The sequence below is a fragment of the Cervus elaphus genome, chromosome 16, assembly GCF_910594005.1.
Source record: "Cervus elaphus chromosome 16, mCerEla1.1, whole genome shotgun sequence".
NCBI classification, from domain to species: Eukaryota; Metazoa; Chordata; class Mammalia; order Artiodactyla; family Cervidae; genus Cervus; species Cervus elaphus.
Genome location: NC_057830.1, coordinates 7,724,303 through 7,739,481, shown reverse-complemented (window position 1 = coordinate 7,739,481; position 15,179 = coordinate 7,724,303). Strand labels below are relative to the sequence as shown.

General features: G+C 41.6%; 1 non-coding gene across 1 annotated transcript; it reads right to left on the bottom strand.

Annotated features, from left to right (window-relative positions):
- Positions 1–4,340: 4,340 nt before the first annotated feature.
- LOC122673084 lies at positions 4,341–4,447 on the bottom strand. Its single transcript, XR_006334576.1, has one exon. It is a non-coding gene; the product is annotated as a U6 spliceosomal RNA (small nuclear RNA).
- Between the last annotated feature and the right edge of the window lie 10,732 nt (positions 4,448–15,179).

Genomic DNA, 15,179 nt, shown 5'->3' with positions numbered 1-15,179 from the left:
CTTTTATATCAACCTATGACTGTCTCTGACTTCTTTATGAAAGTGAAACCAATCTGCAAAAATTTGCTTGATTCATTTACCGATTGCTTCAATCATTCATTCATTTATCCAAATCATCTTGGCTGCATCTGAGTGTTGGGTCCATTTCTGATTTTAAGGCAAGGGTCACTGAATCCCCATCCTAATAACTGAGGACTTAAAGACAGCCTAGTTAAAAGAAAGGGACAGAAAAAAGAGATCTGAACCTGAATTCTCAGTAACATCACAAATTTGGAACAAGTTATTTTATCTCTATGAGCCTCAGTTTCCTCATTTGATAAAAGGATGTAATCCCTTCTATTAAGGGTTCCTGGAAGGACTGTTGAAGAGATGTGTTTAAATCACTCAGCAGATAATAAATATTCATTATATGTCTCCTCTTCCTTGACATAATATTTCAGAGAAAAAGGGAATTGGTCATTTTAAAGGAGGTGATAAGAAGACATAAGAAGGCTAAGACATTCATCTCTCTTTGACATGTTCACAATTTAATATTTTTAAATGAATCGTTGAAAGAGTGAGACTCTCAAAGACTTGATGTGTGTTTACTTCACATTCTTCAACATTTCTACAAAAACTAACCACTCAATAAAATTCAAATTGTGAAGAGTTCATGCATCCTGAGGACCAAGGAATTACAACATTCTAAATAGATAAGGGTCTACAGAAATGGTCCAGTACATTTCCATTTTTTCTCTCCTCATTCTACAGGGATCTTTGCTACTTTATGCCTGTTAAATATTGCTGGACCCATCAGAATAGCTCAAATTAAAAAAAAAATGACAACACCACATGGACGAGTATGTAGAGTAACTTGGTGCAAAAAGAAGGATAAGTCAGGAGTGGTTAATGAAGAGATGATTTATGAAGGCATGATCAATGTCAGAGAAATCAACAAGAGATGGTGCAGCTCCACAAGACAAGCAATAGTGGAAGCTACTAGCACCCTTGGCCTGATGGGAAGAGTAAGAGAACAGTGTTATTAGAGTCTAGAGGGAATAGCCTATGGTAGTGGGACATGAGCTCTGAAACTGGTGGTGGGCTTTGGATGAATGACCAGTCACTCACTGCTCGTATGTGACTTGACAAGGAGCAAAAGAATAAAATGCCTGTCTCAGTCATCTCTCTCCCTTCAATCTCTCACCTGTTCCTCCCAGGGGCCAAATCCAACTGAACATCAGTGGGCAGGGGACCTCACTGATCTGTCATGTAGAGGTCTGTCTCTCAGGTCAGAGAGCAGGTGGGAAAGCAAAGACAAGTCAACACAAGCATCATAATCAAGAGAAAATTGAGGCTTGAGCAGGGATGGTGACGTGGCTGGCCCACGTGAAGTTTCCTTAGCAGTTACTTTGTGGCAAGCACTATTCCACATGCTTTTCCTTGCATTAATTAGCTGTGGGGACCTACATGGAAAGGAAATCCAAAAAAGAGGGGATATTTATATATGTATAGCTGCTTCACTTTGTTGTATAGGAGAAGCTAACACAACATTGTAGAGCAACTCTACCCTAACAAAAATTGAAATTAAAAAAAGACATTCTCTCTTATTCATGTTAAATAACGACTATTTCATGGAAAAAATCCAACAAGGCACTGTGAGTCTTGAGGGATATTCTTTAAATAGCTCAAAAAATAATTATTCATAGAAACTGACTACCAGCACAAGCATTTCCTATCCTTTCTAGACACATGAACAAGGTTGCTTTAGGGGTTAAACAACATGTTTCATAGGGTGCTCATGAAAAACACTGCCAACAATAAGATGCCTTAAAAACATGTCTATATGCTGCTTAGCAATACACACTAAAACTTCTTCCTTCTCTCTTTCTCTCTATCACTGACTTGGAAGTTCAGAGTCTTTGAAAAAAATGTTCTTAATGATACTTAATATGTTATTTTTGCTCCTTGTATAAAAATAAACATAAAATAAAATCCTTTGGGAACCAAAAAATAAAAAATCTCATTGAATTCTTACACCAATGCTATGAACACTTTAAAACTACCAAGTGAAACTGAAATAGTCCATGTTGATCTGTTTTTGATCGGGTTATATAAAATACCAGAAGCATTTAATCAGAGTTGACAAAATGTTGACAGAGGGGGGAAAAACTGTAACAGTGTGGAAGGTGAAACCTCGGACTCCAAAGCTTGTCATCTACCAGAGGTCTGGGCATTTGTCACTTAAAGGAGCTGTGGTTGAAAAATAATGGCTCCACATAGACGTCCGTGTCCTAATCCCTGAGTCATGTGAATATGTTACATTACGTGGCAAAAGAGACTCTGGAGATGTGACTGAGGTTACACATATTAAGATAGGAAGATAATCCTGATTTATCCAGGCTGGTCTTAAGGACATGAGCTCTTAAAAGCAGAGAACATTTCCAGGTAGAAGCAGAGGAGCTGAGGTGGAAGGGGAAGAAAGGGTGATTGCAAGTGCGAGTATAATCCCCAACAGCCGGCTTCTGTATGGAGGGGGCAGGTATGGGGGCTAAAAAGAGGTCCTGAAGAACTCATAGTGGCCCCCAGCTAACAGCCAGGAAGGAAACAGGAACTTTTGTTCTTACCTTAAGGAGCGTGGACTCTGCCAACAACCTACATGAATTCTTCCTTGGAGCCTCCTGTTGAGGTTGATTTCCTCCTCCAGGTTGATTTCAGCATTGTGAGACTGAAGACAGAGGAACAGCTGAGTGAACCCAGGTTTCTGGCCCAGAAAACAGTGAGATAATAAATATGTGCTGTTTTACTTCACTGTGTGTGGTAGTTTTTTGTTTTGTTTTTCTTTTTTAATGGCAGTAATATAAAGCTAACACAAGGATGTGTATAACTTGGTTTGGAACCCCAGAAGCTCTGAGCTCTGTGGAGACATTCCTGTCTAAGCTCTTAAAACTAAAGGAATCTTAACTTTTACCTGCCTCTTAAATATTGTTGTACCCACCAGAATATCCCAAATTCAAAGGAAAAAAAAAAAAAGAATTGACAACACCAGATGGCTGACCATGTAGAGCAACTGGAACTCTCATACAATGTTCATGGAAATGTAAAATGGTATGACCACTTTGGAAATACTTGTTGAAGTTTCTTACAGAACTAAACATTTAACAATACTATCCACCAGTAATCCTAATCGTAGGCATTGGCCTAAGAAAATAATATCATATGCCCAAAAAATATCTTTTACATGAATATTCAGAGAAGATTTAGTCAAAATAGCCCAAATCTGGGAATAGCCCAGGTTTATATCAATAGGAGGATGGAGGAAAAAAAACAAAAAACACTGTGATAAGTTCATAATAGAGAATATGATATGAAATGTCCAGAATAGGCAAATTCATAGAGATATAAAGTAGAATAATGATTGCCAGAGAATGGGGTGAGCAGATTAAAAGACACTTATTCCTTGGAAGGAAAGTTATGACCAACCTAGACAGCATATTGACAAGCAGAGATAGTACTTTGTCAACAAAGGTCTGTCTAGTCAAGGCTATGGTTTTTCCAGTAGTCATGTATGGATGTGAGATTTGGACTATAAAGAAAGCTGAGCGCTTTTGAATTGTGCTTTTGAATTGATGCTTTTGAACTGTGGTGTTGGAGAAGACTCATGAGAGTCCCTTGGACTGCAAGGAGATCCAATCAGTCCATCCTAAAGGAGATCAGTCCTGGGTGTTCATTGGAAGGACTGATGCTGAGGCTAAAACCCCATTACTTTGGCCACCTGATGTGAAGAGCTGACTCATTGGAAAAGACCCTGATGCTGGGAAAGATTGAGGGCAGGAGGAGAAGGGGACGACAGAGGATGAGATGGTTGGATGGCATCACCGACTCAATGGACATGGGTTTGGGTGAACTCTGGGAGTTGGTGATGAACAGGGAGGCCTGGCATGCTGAGGTTCATGGGGTCGCAAAGAGTCGGACACGACTGAGCGACTGAACTGGAACTGGAACTGGGACGAAAAGAAGAATTGAGGAGTAACTGCCAGTGTGTACGGGATTTCTCTTGGTGGTGATGAAAATTTTCTGGAATTAGATAGTGGTAAAACTTAGCAGCAGCAGACGCAGCAATGGTTATACAACCCTGTGAATATACTAACAACCACTAATGTGTATACTTTAAAGGGGTGAGTTTATGCTATATTAATCATATCTCAGATTCTTTAAAAAGCCATAAAAGAGAAAGAAAAAATTACAGACTTACACTATAGGAATCTTTTTTTTTAATTTATTTTTTTATTGAAGGATAATTGCTTTACAGAACTTTGTTGTTTTCTGTCAAACCTCAACATGAATCAGCCATAGGTATACACAAAAATATGGAATGCTTCACAAATTTGCATGTCATCTTTGTGCAGGGGACATGCTGATCTTCTCTGTGTCGTTCCAGTTTTAGTATATGTGATGCTGAAGTGAGCACTACAGAAATCTTAATTACTGTATGCCTCTTAACTATGTAATGACACAGATGAATCTCAAAAACTTAGTGTAAAAGAAGCTTCACACAAAAGAGTAAATAATTCCTAATCTCACTGATGTGAACGTCTAGAAGAAGCAAAATTAAACTATGGCAAAACCCATTAGGAAAAATAGTTGCATTTAGGATGATAGGAGTGAAGACTGTGGAGTGGGATGAAAAAATTTTGGTGTGAGGGTACTGTTTCATATCTGGATAGATGGTTGGGTCACAAAGGTATATGCATTTGTCAAACCTCATCAAATAGTAACTTAGGATTTGTGCATCCACTGCATGTAAATTTCATCCCACAAAAAATAAACAAATACTGAACTTCAGTAAAGGCTATGTAGGCATAAAAAACAATATTGTATTGTCAGATAAACAGAGGGATGGATGAATAAAGCAAGCATATAGTAAGATGCTAATTGTAGAATCAAGAATTATGTTTGAAATGTTCATAGTAATGAGTTGGCCAAAAAGTTTGTTTGGGTTTTCCATACCATCTTACAAAAAACTAAAATGAACATTTTGGCCAATCAAATAAAATGACAGAAAAATACTGCTTTCTCTTTTCTTGAATATTTATAATGAAGGGTGCTACTGTTTAGTCACTGTCATGTCCGACTCTTTGCAACCCCATGGACTGTAACCTGCAAGGCTCCTCTGTCCATGGGGTTTCCCAGGCAAGAATACTGGAGTGGGTTACCATTTCCTTCTCCAGGGGATCTTCCCGACCCAGGGGTCAAACCTGCATCTGCTGCACTGGCAGATTTCTTCATGGCTGAGCCGCCAGGAAAGCCCGATAATGAAGGATATTCATCTCATAATACCATCCAAATTATTGTTCAACAGCTCTTGATGCCAGAATCATCTTTCAGACAGTAAGATTTTGCTTTAATTCCATCCAGCAGCCCTTGTTTCTAGATAAAGTCTACTTCCAAAACCTTTTAGAAGGTTGCCTGGGGTAGTGTAAGAACATAAATTACGGAGGGTTCATGACCTGTTTCTGTCTCTAATATATCACTTCTCTAAGTGTAGTTCTCCAACCAGCCACCAAGGCATCACTTGACAGTCTGTCAGAAATGCAGAATCCTGGGCCTTGTCTCAGCACTACTGAATCAGAATCTGCAATTTAACAAGATCCTTGAATCCTCTGAGTGCAAGTCAAAGTTTAAAAAATAAGCTGGAGCAATAAAGCAAAAATATACATGTGCTTGGACCAGGGTAGTAGCATTAGGGAGAGTGAATTCAACAGAATAAAGACATATTTAGGAGCAATAACTTAAAGAACTAGTAGAGTGAGAGTGAGGGGAGATGGGTAAGAGAGAATCTGGACCTGAGTATTCTTAATGTCTGCTGTTTGGCTGACATGGACACAGTGCCAGACTTACAGGGATAGGTCTGTCCTTGGCTGCTTCACCTCTCGAGCTTTACTTTGATATGCTCTCCAAAGAGTTTTCTTTGATATCCTCTCCAAAGCTTCCCTGGTGGCTCAGATGGTAAAGAATCCACCTGCAATGTGGGAGACCTGGGTTCAGTCCCTGAGTGGGGAAGATCCCCTGGAGGAGGACATGGCAACCCACTCCAGTATTCTTGCCTGGAGAATCCCCATGGACAGAGGAGCCTGGTGGGCTACAGTCCATGGGGTCACAAAGAGTCGGACACAACTGAATGACTAAGCGCACACCAAATATAAAACTTCCTTCTTCCAGTCTGGTGCTTCTATGAACAAAACTCTTGAAAACCTTCTTTGCAAGGTTTTGCCCTCATTTTGCTCATCCAAAAGCACTTTTGAAGTGAATAATATGGCTTTCCTTCCATTTCCTGCCTCCTCCTTCCAATTATGTAAACACACCGCCAGTGTTTTAAGCATTAAAAAGGAAAACATGATATAGATCAATTCATCAATATTTCTAAATGAGGCTTTTTCATGATAGAACGGCTACCCAGGGACTAGGGCTCTGCCTTCTTAATACTGATAACCTTGGTTACTGGGACTTCCTGGAGGGTCTTTTGTTTGATGCTGTTTTAATGAACACACAAACACTGTTTTCCAACTCAGAACAAATGTCCAGAAACACCTCCCCTCCTCCCCCTTCAGGAGTCCTTCCCTGATTTTGCAACTTGTTTTAACTCTAATGGTCCTTGCTGGTGGTGAATGTTCCCTCTGAGCACGCTGGGAGCTCACCTAATTGGGTCTGTCTCATTGTGACCTGAAATAGCACTGACCTAGGGCTGACTCCCTGGCTAGCTCATCCTTCAAGGTTCAGCTCCAACAGCACAAATGACACATGCTTAGTGAAGCCTGCTCTAACCTCCCCACCTGCCTCTCCATGTGGCTCAGACAGTCAGTAACCTCTTGGATTATGTACATCCTTCTGTTCTAATTATAGGGGGAAGAAATAGATACATTAACCTAACAGCTGCCATAATATCCTCCTGGGGTGGGAAAGGTTTGTCTATCAAAGTACCTTGATTAACTCCTTGTAGTGGAAGGTGAGACCCTAAGGACACGGTTAGAAAAAGTCAGGAAATAAAAGAGATTCGTAAATTGCTCAGCATTGGGAAATCAGTGAGGCTGAGGAGTTGAAGAGAGCAGAGAAGTGAGGGGAAATGGCAATATGGCAAAAGATTAGAGACTGAATGCTGAGCACCTGTGAAGCTTGAAGGCTGCACTCTGGTCATCCGATTACCATAACTGATAGCACAGTGGTTACCTCCACCTCTCCCTGGAGGAGAAAGAGCATGGGAAATAAAGAACAGAAAGTCTTTATGGAAATGGTGCTATGGACGTGGAGATACATTGATAAGCACAATATCTCACTTATTCAAAGATAACAAATTCTAACACAGTCCGCGACCTGGAGAACAGACCATGAAAGGCATGTAACTGACATAAAAGTGTAAATAGCAATCCTCAATAATAAGGCATAGCTGTCATTGACAGAGCTTGCACAAGACATCAGACACTTTACTGAATGTTTCTCCTCATACACCATATTGTGCAATACATGCAAACATCACGTGCATAGTTCCCATATCTCTGATAAGGAAACTAAATCTTGGAAGGCTAAATGAATGCCAAAGTTTTCTGCATTAGACTATGATGGACCTTTCTCTCATTCCCAAAAGCTCATTCTTCACCAGACACATCTGAACCAGACACATCTTCCGCAAGATAACCCAAAGTGCCTTTTAAACCATATCTCCATCTTGTAGCCATAAAATAGCCCCTCAGGTTACAGAAGAGTTTATTTACACTTTATATAACAATTTAAGGATTTCCCAGGTGGCACTAGTGGTAAAGAACTGCCTGCCAATACAGAAGATAAAAGAGACATTGGTTTGATTCCTGGGTCAGGAAGGTCCCTGGGAGGAGGGAATGGCAACCCACTCCAATATTCTTCCCTGAAGAATCCCATGGACATAGAAGCCTGACGGGCTACAGTCCATGTGGTTGCTCAAAGTCAGTCACAACTGAAGCAACTTAGCATGCACACACACACACACATACACACACACACAACAACAACAACAATTTAATGTTATGCAACTATTTGGGTGATTTATTTAAACATACAAAACTAAACATTTAATGAGAAATGGTGGTAAGGAAATCTGAGAAGCAGATGCACTGATAACGCCAACAAGTGTTGTGAAACTGAATACTATAGGGTGAAGATAAAAGGAACAACAACAACAACAAAAAAAAAAGAAAACCCACAATCCAAGCATGGAAAAAACGTGGGTTCTAGGTCAAACAGCCAAAGTTGTCACAGTACTTGGGTACAGAACGTGGCTATGAAGAGTGTTAAAAAGAAATCTTGTTTTCTGTTTCCCATTTCAACGTCGCACGAAAGGACAAAATCCAACAAAAATTCAACGCAAATGGCTAAAATTAGCAGTGGTGCAATGGAACAGCTCTCGCTATGGAAAGAGGTTTACGCCGGCCTTGCTCATGTCAGTGCTGTGACCGGAGGACCCCACCGTTCTGAGTCATCCCTTGCTCTTCTCCATAGCTGGAATATTAATTGTACCTATTTCTGAGGAACTTTGTGAAGAGGAAATGATGACATCTGTAACAGGCTTGGCGCATGTTATGTTCAGTGCAGCCCTCTTAAGTCACATTTAAGGACAGCCTCGTTGCCCAAATGGAAAGGTTCTGGCATTCGGAAGGGATTTCCAACATGGAGCAGGTCTTTCCTGAAAGTGTGTATGGTATTCACTCATCATTAGGAGGAGAAACAGGAGGCGGCTTCCCCACCCCGGGGTTATCTGTCTCCACTCTGTGAGGAGAGCCACAGCGTGTCATATCCACTCGCTCTCGCTCTTCCCATCCCAAGCAGCATCGCCCAGGAGACAGAAATAGCATTCATCGAAAGCCGCAATTACCTCATTTCACTGGCCTGTTTATATGAGATGTGCCTTGCCTCACAGTGACTGCACGGGGCCAAAAGTCCAGCAAACAGAGCCACTGCTTGTCCAAGAAATGGCCCTGCAAACAGGAGGGGACAGCATGTTCCCTGAGTAGATTGGGACCCTTGGCTGTTTTGTGGGTGTTTTTGTTTTTCAAGCCAGAAACAGTGTCTGCAAACTCCTGGGGATTTCCCAAGCCCTATTCGTCAGGCGGCCAGGCTTCCTCTGACATCATCTCTGAGTGATGCGGGGCAGAGAGAGGGTCACACACCAGGCCGTCCTGGGGCAACACTAGCAAGATTGCGGGAAGTGAGAGGGCCAGTGCCAGCGTGGTCAGAGAAACAAGGCGAGCTTTCTCAAACAGCGCCTGGCATTTGGTGGGCATTCAAGCAGTAGGTCTTGAACAAAACTGACTTCCAGATTGTGCATCTGGTATCTGACAGAGATGAGATTTCAACTAGGGTGACCAGTTGTCATGGTTTACCGGGGGCTAATGGGCTTCTCTGGATATGTGACTTTGGGTACCAAAATCAGGAAGTGTGTGCATGCTAAGTTACTTCAGTCATGTCCAGTTCTTTGTGACCCCATGGACAGTAGCCCACCAGGTTCCTCTGTTCTCGAGGTTCTCCAGGCAAGGATACTGGAGTCGGTTGTCATGCCCTCCTCCAGGGGATCTTCCCGACCCAGGGATCAAACCCACATCTCTTATATTTCTTGCATTAGCAGGTAGGTACTTTAACGAAGCCCCCCAAATCAGGAAAGTCTTAGGCAAATTGGAATGAGTTTACCACATTAGTTTCAACCCAGATTAGTCTGACTCTAGAACTCATGCCATTAAACATAAAACAAAAACCTGTCCTCAAGGAGACACGTTTAATAGGGGAATTAAACATGGGAACAGATAATCGTCATGTATATTGAGAGGGCCTATTGCTTTAGAGAAGGAGTAACAGCTAAGCCAAGCACCTTTCATCAGCATCTATTATTCCTCCTTTCTAAGAGCAATCCAGTTTTGTTCAGGATCCTTCTACTAAACATGTGTTTCAATGAGTTGGGCCTTGAAACTGCATTCTCCTTGTCAGTGACTGGTTTAGGAATGGGCATGTGACATTATGCTGGCCAATGAAACATGAGAAAAAGTCTTAAGATCAGATTCTTGGAAATGTTTCCTTGTTCTTAAAAAGAAACCAAGGTCAACAAAAGCTCTTTTCACACACTGGCTGTATTTATGTCTGTAAGTGACATTTAGAACCATGGTGGCTGTTTTAGATTTACCAAGGGACTAGAGCCAGGCTGGATGATGGGGAAGGTGGAAAGACCTGCATCTGTTATGACGTCGTTGGGCTATTAAATGAACTGACCTACAGCCATCACACCTCAGGATTGAAGTGCATTGCCTTTGTGACTGAAATTATTTGAGACAAGGTGCTTTGTTCTATAGTCGACAACGTACAAAAGGAGACACTATGACCCAGCAATACCACTCTTGGGCATACACACTGAGGAAACCAGATCTGAAAGAGACATGTGCACCCCAATGTTCATCGCAGCACTGTTTATAATAGCCAGGACATGGAAGCAACCTAGATGCCCATCAACAGATGAATGGATAAGGAAGCTGTGGTACATATACACCATGGAATATTACTCAGCCATTAAAAAGAATTCATTTGAATCAGTTCTAATGAGATGGATGAAACTGGAGCCCATTATACAGAGTGAAGTAAGCCAGAAAGATAAAGATCATTACAGCATACTAACACATATATATGGAATTTAGAAAGATGGTAATGATAACCTTATATGCAAAACAGAAAAAGAGACACAGATGTACAGAACAGACTTTTGGACTCTGTGGGAGAAGGCGAGGGTGGGATGTTTCGAGAGAACAGCATGTATATTATCTATGGTGAAACAGACCACCGGCCCAGGTGGGATGCATGAGACAGGTGCTCGGGCCTGGTGCACTGGGAGGACCCAGGGGAATCGGGTGGGGGGGGGAGGTGGGAGGGGGGATCGGGATGGGGAATACATGTAACTAGATGGCTGATTCATGTCAATGTATGACAAAACCCACTGCAATGTTGCGAAGTAATTAGCCTCCAACTAATAAAAATAATTGAAAAAAAAAAAAAGAAGGTGAAAAAAAAAAAAAGAAGGTAAAAGAAAAAAAAAAAAAAAGATACACTATCCAAATGTGACATGCCATCAGAGTAAGCAGAGCTGCCCACTGGCTGATGACACAAGGGAAGGCTTTAGGAAGGGTACGACACTTTAATTGTGCTGCAGGGGGAGGATATACTTCCAGTCGACAAAACAGGCATAGGAAATAGCACAAGTAAAACTATCGAGGAAGTGTAACCTAGGGATAGCTGGAGAAAAGCAAGTAGTCTAATCTGGCTAACGCAGAGGTTTATGAAAGTGATCAATGGAACAGGAAGCAGGAAATGTACTCAGGAAGTAAATCATAGAAGACTTGAATTCCAGGCTAAGTAAGCTAGACGTTCCCCATAAATGATGAGAGAGTCACTAAAGACAGGTGGCTAGAGAATCACCATACACCATCCCCAAACTATTGTTGACCACTGAGATTTCCCCTTCATTTAGATTTGCTGCCTACATAGAGCTATAATTCTCAACTTTGGAAGCATGCTAGAACCATCTGAAGGTGATTATAATCACCCCTTTCCTCTCTATATATGCCCCATACATGGGATGTGCTCTGGGACTGCATGTTTTTTACTTTGTGTTAAGCTCCTCGATGCAAATCATGTTTGAGAATAATTGACTCGGCCATCTATAACTGTGTACTTTCAGTTTACTAATACCAAAAGTCTACTAGAATGTCAATCTGTAAGGGATACTTCAGGTTTTCTAACACTTCTCATTTTTGTCTCGTCACCGTCCTATCTACCTCTAAAATAATGTAAAAAAATTGGTCTTCTAAATATACTATTACCACCAGGGCTGGTATCATTTTAATTGGGATCAAAAGGAAATATATAGAAGTTAAACAACCTGTTCAAACCCAACCTGAATATTAGTATCAGATCTGGGACTAGAAACATAGCTTCCAAATTATTTATCTAGCTCGTATCCCTTCCACTAAATTGAGTTGTTGTTCCAATTATATCTATTTCCCCCAAAAAGTTTTCTATTCTTTGTGTAGAAAACATGTATTATATTTCTTTATCTCCTCCCAGCTACATCCTCCCACTGTAGCATTCCTGAGTACCTTCCTTTTATATGATTGATTAAATCCCACTTATCTGGCAATTCCAAAACAGCAGCCTGCACCAGAATTACCTGGAGAGCTTGTTAAAACAAACATCTGGGCTTCCCCTCAGTACCTTAATTCTGTATGTACAAAGTGGTTCATATTCATAGAATATTCTCAGGTGAGGTCTAAGCTACTAGACCACACTGATGATCACTGTCCGTGTGTGCTAAGCTGCTTCAGTGGTGTCTGACTCTTTGTAACCCAGTGGACCTCAGCCCGACAGGTTCCTCTCTCCGAGGGATTCCCCAGGCAAGAGTACTAGCGTGGGTTGCCATTCCCTTCTCCAGGGGATGGGGGCTTTCCAGGTGAGAATCACTGCACTTGTCCAAATCCAGAGGTGGGTTTTTTGTCTGAAGTTTATTTTTCAGCCAAGAAAATCTGGTCTGGATCCTGGATCTGGTACTATCTGTGTGACCTTGAGCAAATTGCCTCCTCTGTTTAAGTCTCAGTTTTCCAATCTATAAAATGGAGCTATTTATAAATACCTAGAACACTGTATCAGACAGTGGGTAGCATATAGAAAAGATTCACCAATTGTCCATTTCCTAGCTCCTCGTCCCTTTATTGACTTTCTGTTGATGTTCTACCTTTCCCAAGAAGGGGAAATACAGTCTGGCTCCAGTCTTAGATTCACGACTCCTCTTGTAACTGGCTCTCCTTCAAGGAGCTTGAGTTTGCACTTCCTCTACCAATTGCTAACAGACATATGGAGTCTATTTCTAGGAAATGTTATGCAAATCATTTCAAAGAGGGGAAAATATGATAGGCAAATTATGTCAATATTATCCTCAAAGCAGTGTTTTGGAGATAAAACCTACCCCATATGTTCTGCTTCACTTACTTTAGAATTTTTAACAGTTTAACCATAGCAGCTGCTCCTGATCACTAATTGCCTGCGACATTAAACAATGGATGTGTATCAGTTCCCAGACTTTTCCTTCTGTGTCAACCTTGGAGCTTCCAGATATTTACAGATTTCTCCAGATTGCTTCATTTTTCTCATGCTAAACTCTGTCAGCCTATGACTGAGCAAAGGATGGGGTGGGACAGACCCAGGTGACCTTTGGCACAAACCTTGGTGAAACCAGAGCAGTAACAGATGGGGTTCCAGACCCAGAGACAATTTGACTCCACACACAATCTTTCCATGACTCAAAGGACCTTGACTAAGTTTCCATCACTACTTCTGGTTGACAGGTGCTTTTCCATGAGAATTCGCTGGGAGCTTCTAGAGGAAAACAACAGAATGGGAAAGACTAGAGATCTCTTCAAGAAAATTAGAGATACCAAGGGAACATTTCATGCAAACATGGGCTCAATAAAGGACAGAAATGGTATGGACCTAACAGAAGCAGAAGATATTAAGAAGAGGTGGCAAGAATACACAGAAGAACTGTACAAAAAAGATCTTCACGCCCCAGATAATCACGATGGTGTGATCACTCACCTAGAGCCAGACATCCTGGAATGTGAAGTAAAGTGGGCCTTAGGAAACATCACTACAAGCAAAGCTAGTGGATGTGATGGAATTCCAGTTGAGCTATTTCAAATCCTGAAAGATGATGCTGTGAAAGTGCTACACTCAATATGCCAGCAAATTTGGAAAACTCAGCAGTGGCCACACGACTGGAAAAGGTCAGTTTTCCTTCCAATCCCAAAGAAAGGCAATGACAAAGAATGCTCAAACTGCGGCACAGTTGCACTCATCTCACACGCTAGCAAAGTAATGCTCAAAATTCTCCGAGCCAGGCTTCAGCAATACATGAACCGAGAACTTCCAGATGTTCAAGCTGGTTTTAGAAAAGGCAGAGGAACCAGAGATCAAATTGCCAATATCCGCTGGATCATCGAAAAAGCAAGAGAGTTCCAGAAAAAGATCTATTTCTGCTTTATTGACTACCCCAAAGCCTTCGACTGTGTGGATCACAATAAACTGTGGGAAATTCTGAAGGAGATGGGAATACCAGACCACCTGACCTGCCTTTTGAGAAATCTGTATGCAGGTCAGGAAGCAACAGTTAGAACTGGACATGGACCAACAGACTGGTTCCAAATAGGAAAAGGAGTACGTCAAGGCTGTATATTGTCACCCTGCTTATTTAACTTATATGCAGAGTACATCATGAGAAATGCTGGGCTGGAAGAAGCACAAGATGGAATCAAGATTGCCGGGAGAAATATCAATAACCTCAGATATGCAGATGACACCACCCTTATGGCAGAAAGTGAAGAGGAACTAAAAAGCCTCTTGATGAAAGTGAAAGAGGAGAGTGAAAAAGTTGGCTTTAAGGCTCAACATTCAGAAAACTAAGATCATGGCATCTGGTCCCATCACCTCATGGGAAATAGATGGGGAGACAGTGGAAACAGTGTCAGACTTTATTTTGGGGGCTCCAAAATCACTGCAGATGGTGACTGCAGCCATGAAATTAAAAGACACTTACTCCTTGGAAGGAAAGTTATGACCAACCTAGGTAGCATGTTAAAAAGTAGAGACATTACTTTGCCAACAAAGGTCCGTCTGGTCAAAGCTATGGTTTTTCCAGTGGTCATGTATGGATGTGAGAGTTGGACTGTGAAGAAAGCTGAGCACCAAAAAATTGATGCTTTTGAACTGTGGTGTTGGAGAAGACTCTTGAGAGTCCCTTGGACTGCAAAGAGATCCAACCAGTTCATCCTGAAGGAGATAAGTCCTGGGTGTTCATTGTAAGGACTGATGCTAAAGCTGAAACTCCAATACTTTGGCCACCTCATGCAAAGAGTTGACTCATTGGAAAAGACCTTGATGCTTGGAGGGACTGGGTGCAGGAGGAGAAGGGGACGACAGAGGATGAGATGGCTGGATGGCGTCACCGACTCAATGGGCATGAGTTTGAGTAAACTCCGGGAGTTTGGATGGACAGGGAGGCCTGGTGTGCTGCGATTCATGGGGTTGCAAAGAGTCGGGCATGACTGAGTGACTGAACTGAATTGAACTCTTCATCAGAAACTATGTAT